General features: G+C 41.1%; 1 long non-coding RNA gene across 3 annotated transcripts; it reads left to right on the forward strand.

Annotated features, from left to right (window-relative positions):
- The first annotated feature begins 570 nt into the window (after positions 1-570).
- LOC140893081 (uncharacterized) lies at positions 571-2,709 on the forward strand. 3 transcript variants are annotated; one of them, XR_012153005.1, is made up of 5 exons: positions 571-949; positions 1,043-1,207; positions 1,306-1,397; positions 1,918-2,055; positions 2,535-2,709. It is a non-coding gene; the product is annotated as an uncharacterized lncRNA (long non-coding RNA). The 3 variants fall into 3 exon arrangements; XR_012153004.1 differs by having other exon boundaries at positions 1,918-2,621; XR_012153006.1 differs by having other exon boundaries at positions 1,052-1,207; positions 1,918-2,621.
- Positions 2,710-11,409: the final 8,700 nt, after the last annotated feature.

Here is an 11,409-nt window from a genome sequence, read left to right on the forward strand (position 1 = left end):
TTTCACTTTCCTCGTGGGAACGATCTCTACTCACACTACTGTATTATTTGTTTATCTGATTAAGTCGAGTAATTTGGGCGCGACACGACTAAGCGCTACCAGAAAGAGATGAAGATGTTAAAACAATGAAGAAAAAAAGGAAAAGGAAAGTAAAGATAATAAGAAATGTTCATGAAATGAGGAGGCAATAACGAACAGTAACTTGTAGCATAAGTGATATTAAGAGTCATTGTAATGACCCTAGATCTTAATCATTTATTTATAATGATTAAGGAATATTTAAAAACACAGATACACTAATTACAAATTATTAACATTAATGCATGAGAATACATGTAAGATAAAATGCAAGTGAAATTCTATAAGCCTACACGAGAGATTCAAGGAATGGAAGATAAACACATGCAATGAATTAAAGACTAGCATGTGGGTTTGTCTTGTCTAGTATCTACCGAATCTGATTGTCCTAGGAGCATGTGCCATATTATTTTTAGTATTTTCAACACATTAAGTGGAGAGAAGGGAGATAAGGGATCAGCCATCTCCATGTTTGCATTTAATCATTTTCCAAATTCATTTTCTCTCACCTTCTTGAGTTCTTGAGAAGACCCATCAGCTCCTACTGATTACCACGACCAAACCAACCTTTTTCAATTCATTTCTATCTGTCATAAATGTGTTTGTAAGGAGGAAGGGTCGGCTATAAGGTTTGGGGATCAAAGAATCAAGAAAAGCATCAAATATACCACAAGGTATCACTTGGAGCAAGTTTAGGAGAAGCTTTCGGCCTTATGCTTCCCAAGCTCATACAATTATTTTGATCACTTCAATCCAATCCTCTTTTAGAGTACTTTAAGGTTATGAAAGGGCTAAGTCTGGTTCTTGAAGGAAGCAACTCAAACAAGCCACTAAAGAGAGCTCTAGAGCAAGGAGAGCTTGGCTAGCTTGGGTAAGTTGTATCTTCTTCCTTTTCTTGTGGTTTCTTGAGCTTATCATGGACGACCAGAGACTTGGTCATGCTGATTTTGTAGCCTTGTTTAAGGGATCAAAGGCTTGAACAAGAGTAGCTTGAAGCATAACTTGAAGTATTTTGGGTAAGTTGATGCAACAAGACTAGCTAAGAGCAAGCTAGAATAGATCTTAATCATTTCTTTTAACATCAACTTCATCATCACCTTCAAAACCAGAAAGTTGGAGCTTTGTCAAGGTAAGAAACTAAGCTAAGTTATGCTTATGATCTTGACTTAAATATGCTTGGATATCTAGACAAGCTAACTCACTAAAGTTGGTTTTGATGCAAGCTAGAATACAAGTTGAGTTGAGCTTGGATATGGTCTCCTTTGGACTCTAGGAGTGCACGGCTGTCACCATATATTCAAGAGCAGTGTGTTGCCTTGGTAAGGGCATATTTTACCTCTAAGCATGTATGAGCATACATAAAGAAAGGAGGTTAAAGATTTATCAAAGTTCACTTGGTAAACTCATGATTTGAAGGTGTTTGCTTAACTTAAAACTATCAATATTGGGATCAAGCTCACACCATCATGTAATATGATTAAAAACAAGTGAAACACACTTGATTTAACCCACTAAGGGTTCGGCCACCCTCCCCTAGAGGAGCCATGGGTTCGGCCATGGGCTTAAGTCGTGAGCCATGATGTGTTTCCAACTTGTATTGGACAATTGTGAATCCTAGGACTTATTGACATCAAATCTCATGGATTGGTGTGTTTAAACACACAAATAATGAGGTCTTGATGATGGACACCTTACTGGTTTTTGCATGATTAAGCGGACTAAGATGATTTAAAGCAAAAGTTAGAACATGGCTTGGTTTTGCTCAAGATTTAGTCCTTGGTATCATGCATGGCTAAGTGTGATTTATTGTATTTTTGCATGTGAATCTTCACCATTAAGGGGGCTGACCAGAGGGTTTATTTAAGATGAAAAGTGTGTTCCCAAGTTTATTTCACATATTTGAAGTCTAGGGTGATCTGGGAGTTTATGCGGAGAAACTAGCGCGGTTGGTGAAATCGATAACGATTTTGGTTTAAGGTACGAAAGTACTGTTCGAGATATCCAGATTGAGTATGCATGTATTATGTGGTTGCATATCTTATATGTTTTATCTGTATATGCATGACATTATGGTATGTCGCATTCATGAGCATATCGATCCTGTATCTGTTGAGATATCCTATAGTAGGGCGCTCACCCTACGTACGTGTAGTGGTTGGTTAGACACGCGAGGCTAGTGTCAAATGACGCTTATGGATGGACACATAGCCTAGTGTCGAGTAGCTTGTAAATCCACTGTCGGGTATATGAGACACCTCCTGGTGCGACGGTGCAGCGTGCTATATACCTTGGGCCCGGTCTTTGAGCAGTTATATTGATTCTTGACCTTGTGTCTTGGTACCTATATCATTTGCATTCATGCACATATATAATATTTGTATACTCATACTCTCGTGCTGAGCGTTTTATGCTCACATCTCGTATTATTTTTGGGGACACCCTATTCCATGGGGCAGGTTTGAGGACTGATGATACTGGCGGTTACGACAGGGCATAGACTGCATGTGATTGCAGTGGAGTTGTTTATTTCTATTTGTCTTTGGAATGTACCATAATAAATTTAGAACCGAAGATTATTTCGATTTGGTTGTAAATTTTAATTAGGTTACAGATTTCTTTCCTTGGGATTGTAACTAGATTATGGATTCCGCTGTTTATTTCTGATTATGATTTAATTAAATTAAATGCATGTGTAAGCTCTTGATTAGTAGACGATCACAGGAGCGGGTCGCTACAGTCATAATAAGAAAGCTTGTACTCGAACTGAACCAGTACAACCTATGAAATCCAAACAAATCGAACAGTCAAAATATCCTATAAGTCAGCTGATCGAAGAACTCATAAGTCAACCACCATCCAAGTTACAGGTATGTGTTTCAATTATTAATTTTCCATCGTAATGTTTCTAAATAATGTTGTTTCAGGTGAGGAGGTGTAATGACCACGCCCTCTGCATCTGCCATCATCTAGGCTCAGCTTTGGGTAGTACCAGGATTGAGTTGAACTTGGATATATGCCTGGTGGTCCAAGTTCGAATCTTGGGAAGGGCAAAAACTCCTCTTTCCAGGTGGGGAGAAGACCATGAGTGAGACCCACCCAGAGCTGAGCCTAGATGATGGCAGATGCAGAGGGTGTGGTCATTATATAAAAGGGCATTCTCTTCAATTTAATGAAGCTATTACATCATAGAAATCATGATTCTTGAATCTCTTGATATCGATTATGAGGTTTTTGTTATTTGACCTTGATCGATCTTGATTGACTCTTATTTCTTTGCTAGAGTCTGATTTGATTAATTATTTTTGAGTTTTATGATGCAAGTGAGTTGGTATCACTTAGAATATTTTGTCATTCAGAATATGTAATTTTGGATGACCTTGATTTGAGAAAGTTCCTTTGAGTCGAGATTCGAGAATTGTTGATCATTTAATGTATATATTCAGTGTATTTTGAAGTTTTTGGCTCGTAACTGATAGAAATTTTGATATAGAGTACCAGCAAGATCTATGGGTTGATTGTATGGTTTGCCATTCATTGGGGGAAATAGAAAGAAGGAATTAGATGACTGCTTGATCGTGTGATTACAGATCTATACTTTATGTGCTTGAGTTTCTAGATAGATACTCAAACAATCAGAAATGTTGCAATCCAAGCTATGTGAGATTGGTTTGGAAAGATTAAAGCAACATCGATATTAGATCAAGTAGTTAGAAATTTGATTGAGAACGCTAGATTAAGATATCAGATAAGACAACAGATCAGAGTAAATAGGTTTTGAGGTGAATAATCGTTTGCTTATGTCAGATATTCTAGAAATGAAATATCAGATTCTGAAAAGGCATACTACAAACAGATTTCATATCCATTAAGTTGTTCGAAAAATGTATGAATTATTTGGAAAGTAGTATTGGTGAAAGAAAATGAAAGCAGATACGACAGAATTAAAAAATACCAATACTAAATTTCCAGTAAAAGAAACAGAAAAGAAAGAACCAAGTGGTTTATATAACAATTTAGTTACTTAAGAGCTAAAATAATATCAACTTTTTGAAGATTTTAGTTCGAAACTATTCAAATCGTCATGATTTTCTGATTTAGATTGTGGTAGATTTCGACAGATTCAAGAATACGCTGTATTAGATGCGATACAGATATGATTAGATAGATTTTAAGACATGAGTAATGTTAAGAGATTAGGAATTATTGAAATCTATTGTCGAGATAGAGACATTAGATTTATTTTCTAGATTTTGGCACTGATTGTCAAATGTTCTGAGTGTTAGGTTGTATGAGATTTCATTATACCATTCTCCGATCGATGGATGATGAAACTTAAAATTCGTAATTATTTATATGTTAAAAGTTGTGTTTTAAAATTTAAAGTTTCATTAAAATTATGAAGTTGTATTATTTTAAGTGTTGTGTTTATATTTAAATGTTTTACTAAAAATATTGTATTTTACGGTTTGCGCAGGTTTGATAAAAATAAAATTACTCAAGCTACAGAGGTCATATTGGAGTAATCTCAAATCCTGTAGAATCACAAAAGAGGAATCTTCAACTTTTTAGAAGACAAGAAATTTTAAAAACCTAATTAAGATGATCAAATTATCAAAAATCAAAAATGAGACAGATTTACTTTTACTATGACCAGCTTGTAGTTCAAATATCATAACTATTTCACTTGTTACCCAAAATAGGTGAATTATATGTCCAAACACATCTACACAAAATTTCCTATGTGTGTTATGTTGTATGGAAAGGCTGAATCGTTGGTTTAAGGCATAAAACATGCCAATTAAAGTTGGGTCATGGTATTGACATTCAAGGAGACAAGCACCCACCAACTTTACTATTCTACATTTAATGAGCCTTGGACTCTTGCTCTCATTTGGCCTATAAATAGATGTGTTGTATAAGCTTTGAGGTGTGCAAAAGTGTAGATAAATTTCTCACTTGTAAAATAAATATTGTTTGTGTAAGAATAAGATTTTGAGTGTGCATATTTCTCCAAGTTTAAGTATGAAATTTCTTTTATCCTTACTCTTGAGTCTTATGTTCATGGCAAGCTAAATCCTTTTATGTCAAGGTGAAAATGTTTCATTGTTGGTCAAGTAAGATTGTTTATATTTTGTATATTTTTTTTTCTATTTTATTTTGTTTTACTAATTGATCTTTATTTGTAGGTATAATTTGGATGATTTATTGTTATATATTTACATCAAATACTTGGTGTAGTGACCCTTACCCGGATCACCTACTAAACAGAACTTAGGCATGCAATTAACTTAATAAAATAGATATCAGAATAAACTTGAGGAAACCATAAATAACTACAATCCCAAGGAAAGGAATCTGTAATTTATCCAAATATTATACAACCAAATCGAATAGCTGTATCAACCCAAAACAACAGAAATAAAACCTAGACGAAGCTCCAGCTGGCCAACCACTGCCTAGCCCCTCTTGGATCCACCAACCTCGTCCAATCGCAAACCTGCCCCATGGAATAGGGTGTCCAGAAACACAGAGTACGAGACGTGAGCATAAAACGCTCAGCACGAGAGTATGAGTATACATGCATGCAAAGTGAACTCCCTATAAACTCGAGGTCAAGGATCAGATAACAGAGACAGACCGGGCCCTGGTATATAGCACGATGTGCCGTTGCTTCAGGAGGTGGCTCCCATACCATAATACAAGTGGATATTCCGGACCCAAATCGATGGAAGTCCAACCACTAACAGGATAGGGAAAAACCCTACTAACAGACATCTCGAAGGAGATAGCTCAGTATGCAAATGAATGCAGCATAAATCAATGACATATAAACCATGCAGTCACATAATACATGCATACTCAGTCAGGATATCTCGAACAGTACTTTCGTACCTCAAATTAGTGCAAGCTCTACCAATTCTAGGTCCACGCCTATAGTCTGCTCTACACTGCCAAATGATACTATTATCATTATAGCGCTCTAAAAGCCTTAACTAAGCTAAAGCATACTCCTAAATATTTTTAGGAAGCAAAAGCTATACCTTCATCCGTCGTTAGCCCTTTGCTATCGAGTTCCTCAAAACTAGGCCACAGCTCCGCTACGACGCCTGGATCGCTATGCCACTTTCGGATTCCCCACGGGATGCCTAGAATTCCCTAGATCTGAGCTGGAAGGCTAAGGAATTGAGAGAGAAGAGGTGATTGGTGCGTCTAAATTTGAATCTCGGCCCTTCTATTTATAAACGGAGTTCGGTTCGTCCGAACTGTACTTCGGAGCGTCCGAACACGATCGGAGCGTCCGATCTCGACTTCTGATCGTCCGATCCCAATATTACGTCATTGCTTACATCAGCATGATAACGTCATCCATGACGACTGTCGGCAGAAAGATCGGAGCGTCCGAACCACTCTTCGGAACGTCCGAACCCTGACTTCGGACCGTCCGATCCTTAACTTCAGAGCCTCCGAACTCGACAACCTTCAAACCATTTTCAAGTGTTCTGAATCCAATTCCGGACTCCGATAATCCATTAAGAGTTCTCTTAATCACGTTTACTCTTACTTAAAAGGATTAATGATTTGATTAACGCTAAATCACTGATTTTGGGTACGGGCTACTACATTCTCCCCCACTTAAGATGTTTCGTCCTCGAAAACAGATCTTAAGTACTGAATGTAAAACAGAAATCAGAAACATTCTTTATTCAAATCAAACGTTTACAAAATTTTGCAGCTGAATACATCTTAAGAAAGAAATCAAAACAACTCAGGATGGTCTTCACGCATCCTGTCCTCAAGCTCCCAAGTAGCTTCCTCAGTGTCTCGGCGCTGCCACTGAACTAAAACCAAAGGAATGACTTTGTTCCGCAAAATCTTATCCTTATAATCTAGGATACGAATAGGTTTCTCAACATAGGTCAAATCCTTGTTCACCTGAACCTCAGACCGCTGCAGAATATGAGATTTATCCGCCACATACTGTCGCAACAGAGATACATGGAACACGTCGTGAATACTGGATAGATGCGGTGGCAAAGCTAGTCGATAAGCCAAATCGCCGATGCTCTCCAAGATCTCAAACGGACCGATAAACATGGGAGACAACTTGCCCTTAAGACCAAATCTGAGAATCTTACGGAAAGGTGACACTCTCAGAAACACTTTCTCCCCGACATCGAACTGCAAAGGCCTACGCTTGATATTAGCATAGCTGGCCTGACGATCCTGTGCAGTCTTAATCCGTTTCTTGATCTGATCAACATTGTCTATCTCCTGCTGGATAAACTCCGGTCCCTTAGCCTGTCTCTCCCCCACTTCTTCCCAGAAGAGTGGAGTACGACAACGTCGCCCGTACAACGTCGCTCGTACAACGCCTCAAAAGGTGCCATCCCAATACTAGTATGACAGTTGTTGTTGTACGCGAACTCGATCAATGGCAAATGATCCTGCCAGGCTGAACCAAAATTCATGAAGCACGCTCTAAGCATATCCTCCAAAGTACGGATAGTGCGTTCCGACTGACCATCAGTCTCCGGATGATAGGCGGTACTCAAACTGAGAGTAGTACCCATCGCACGCTGAACACTCCCCCAAAATCTAGAAGTGAACCTGGGGTCTCGATCGCTGACAATGCTCACAGGCACTCCATGAAGTTGAACGATATCCTAAATGTATATCTGTGCCATGCGATCCATAGAGTACTCTCGGCTATAGGCAATGAAATGCGCTGACTTGGTGAGTCGGTCTACCACAACCCAGATAGCATCACAGTTCCTCGGGGATACCGGCAAATGGGTCACAAAGTCCATTGTGATAAAATCCCATTTCCATTCAGGAATAGGCAGACTGTGAAGCATTCCTCCAGGTCGTCGGTTCTCTGCCTTGACCTGTTGACACACCAAACATCTCGAAACAAACTGATAAACACTGCGTTTCATTCCCTTCCACCAGAAACGAGTACGTAGATCCTTGTATATCTTGTTGCTCCCAGGATGAATACTCAACTTAGTGCGATGTGCCTGAGACAAAATCTCCTCTCGCAACTCTTGATCCTGCGGAATCACAAGTCTACCAGACAAACACAGAAAGCCATCTGATTGATAGTGAAATCCAGATGAGCTACCCTCGTTAGCTAGACGAGCCAAACGCTGGGTCTTTGAATCAGACATCTGATCATCTCGAATCCGTGAATACAAAGCTGGCTCAGATAGTATCGCAAACATCTGGATACTCTGCATACCTTTCTTATGTTTGAAGGTATATCCCGAAGTACAACAGTCACTGATCGCACTAGACATCGAACAAGTCTGAAGTGCGGATAGTCGCACCTTGTGACTCAATGCATCAGCGGTGAGATTAGTAGCTCCCGGATGGTACTTAATCTCATAATCATAGTCCTTAAGCAAGTCCATCCAACGTCTCTGCCTCATGTTCAACTCCGCCTGAGTGAACAAATACTTGAGACTCTTATGGTCGGTGAAGATCTTAAATTTCTCGCCATACAGATAATGATGCCAGATCTTCAAAGCGAACACAATGGCTGCCAATTCCAAATCATGGACTGGATAGTTGTCCTCGTGAAGCTTCAGCTGTCTAGAAGCGTATGCGATCACATGCCCATTCTGAGTCAGGACACAACCTAACCCCTGAAGAGAAGCATCAGTGTATACCACATACCCTCCAGATCCTGACGGTAATGCCAACACTGGCGCAGAAGTCAACCGTCGTCGAAGCTCACAGAAATTCTCCTCACACTCGGAGGACCACTCGAAATCCACACTCTTGCGGGTAAGCTGCATCAAAGGTCGAGCTAGCTGAGAGAAGTTCAGAATGAAGCGACGATAATAACCTGCTAGACCCAGAAAACTACGGATCTCAGCAACCGTCGTTGGACGCGACCAATTAAGTACCACCTCAATCTTGCTTGGATCACAGAAATCCCTTCCCTGGATATGATATGGCCAAGAAAGATCACTCGATCCATCCAGAACTCACACTTGCTCAGCTTGGCATATAACTGCTCATCTCGAAGAGTCTGCAGTACCAACTGCAAGTGAGAAACATGATCTTTCGTATTACGCGAATACACCATGATGTCGTCAATGAAGACCATGACAAACTTGTCCAAATACTCCCTGAAGACATGGTTCATCAGATCCATGAATATAGCCGGCGCATTAGTCAAACCAAATGGCATCACTAGGAACTCGTAATGCCCATAGCGAGTACGGAATGCAGTCTTGGCTACGTCCTGATCACAGACTCTCAACTGATGATACCCAGATCTCAAGTCAATCTTGGAGTAAACTAACGTGCCCTGCAGCTGATCAAACAAGTCATCAATACGAGGCAACGGATACTTGTTCTTCACAGTGACTCGATTCAGCTGTCGATAGTCAATGCACAGCCGCATCGACCCATCCTTCTTCTTTACAAAAAGAACAGGAGCTCCCCAAGGAGATACACTAGGACGAATGTACCCCTTGTCCAAAAGATCCTGTAGCTGATTCTTCAACTTACGCATCTCTGACGGAGCCAGACGATACGGTGCTCTAGAAATAGGCGAAGTACCCGACATCAACTCTATGCCAAACTCGACTTCCCTAACAGGAGGAAAACCCGGAATCTCATCAGGAAAAACATCTGGAAATTCATCCACAACAGGAATACTCTCTATCCCAATGCTCTCAGCGGACAAATCAACTGCATAGATAAGGTAGCCTTCCCCGCCAGACTCTAGAGCTCGACAGGCTCTCAAAGCTGATACCAAAGGCATCGGGGGTCGCGCTCCCTCTCCATAGAAAAACCAGCTCTCACTCCCCTCCGGATGAAAGAGTACTAATCTCTGATAGCAGTCCACTGAAGCTCGATAGGTAGTCAATATATCTATTCCCAGAATACAATCAAAGTCGTCCATCGGCAGGACCATGAGATTCTCTAACAGAATGTTCCCTTCGAACTCTAAAGGGCAACCCATCACTAGACGCTTAGCCAAAGCAGATTGGCCCGTCAGAGTAGAAACAGACATCACTACATCTAGTGCAATGCATGGTAACTTATGCCTCTTAACAAAACGTGCAGAAATGAAGGAATGAAATGCACCAGTATCAATAAGTACAAGAGCAGGTATACCATAAAGCAGAAATGTACCTGCGATGACTTTCTCATTCTCCTCCACTGCCTGATCATGTCTTAGGGCAAACACCTGGCCAGAAGCTCGTGGCCTCAAATGAGAACTCCCAGCAGGCTGTCCCTACGACCTCTGCTGAACGGTGGCCTGAGAACCAGATCCTGAACCAGAACCAGAACCGCCTCCCCCAGATAGTGGACAATCCCTCCGGATATGACCAGTCTCTCCACAACGGAAACAAGCTCCAGAAGCTCTACGGCACTTGTCGGATGGATGGTTCTTTCCACAGTGATCACACTTGTCCTTATTACCGAAACGGACAACACCAGCAGAGCCAGAGGAAAAAGAAGTAGATCCAGACTTCTTAAAAGATTGGGCACGGGGACCCAAAGAACTAGCAGGCCTCAACTGAGGGAAAGACCTGTTCCGCCGAATGCTGTCCTCCGCCTGGTGACAACGGCTCACCAAACCCTTGTAGGACATGTCGTCGCCAACCGTTACACGGTCATGGATCTCAGGGTTAAGGCCTTGAAGGAACAGATTATAATTCATCCCAGAGCTGTCAGCAATCTCGGGGCAATAGGATAGCAGATCAAAGAAATTCTGCTGATACTCATCGATAGACATGGCTCCTTGTTGCAGACTCAGTAGCTCGCCTGCCTTCGACTGACGGAGTGTAGGAGGAAAATACAGCTTCTGAAAAGCTGTGCGGAACTCGGCCCAGGTGGCCACTCCTCTCGTCGCAATAAAGGGTGCAGAAGTAAACCTCCACCACCTACGGGCTCGCCCATCTAGAAGATAGCCAAGAGTCTCCATCTTCTGCTCCTCGGTGCAGTGGAAAGTCTAAAAAGTCGTCTCCATGCGGTCTAACCAATTCTCCGCATCCTCCGGAGACTCACCTCCAACTAAGGGCTTAGGACCCATAGCTAAGAATCGACGCACAGTGAAATGCTCGTCGTCATGATGACGATGACGCCATTCTCGATGACGCTCTCGGTCGGCATCGCCCTAACAACCGCCTCCACATCCGTGGCTATTCTCATCATCGTAGTTTGCCATCTACAAAAATACCTCATGATGAGACTAAATCCCAAGAATACTTTTGCATGCTCTGATACCATAAATGTAGTGACCCTTATCCGGATCACCTACTAAACAGAACTTAGGCATGCAATTAACTTAATAAAACAGATATCAGAATA

Source organism: Henckelia pumila, chromosome 3 (genome assembly GCF_033568475.1).
Source record: "Henckelia pumila isolate YLH828 chromosome 3, ASM3356847v2, whole genome shotgun sequence".
NCBI classification, from domain to species: domain Eukaryota; kingdom Viridiplantae; phylum Streptophyta; class Magnoliopsida; order Lamiales; family Gesneriaceae; genus Henckelia; species Henckelia pumila.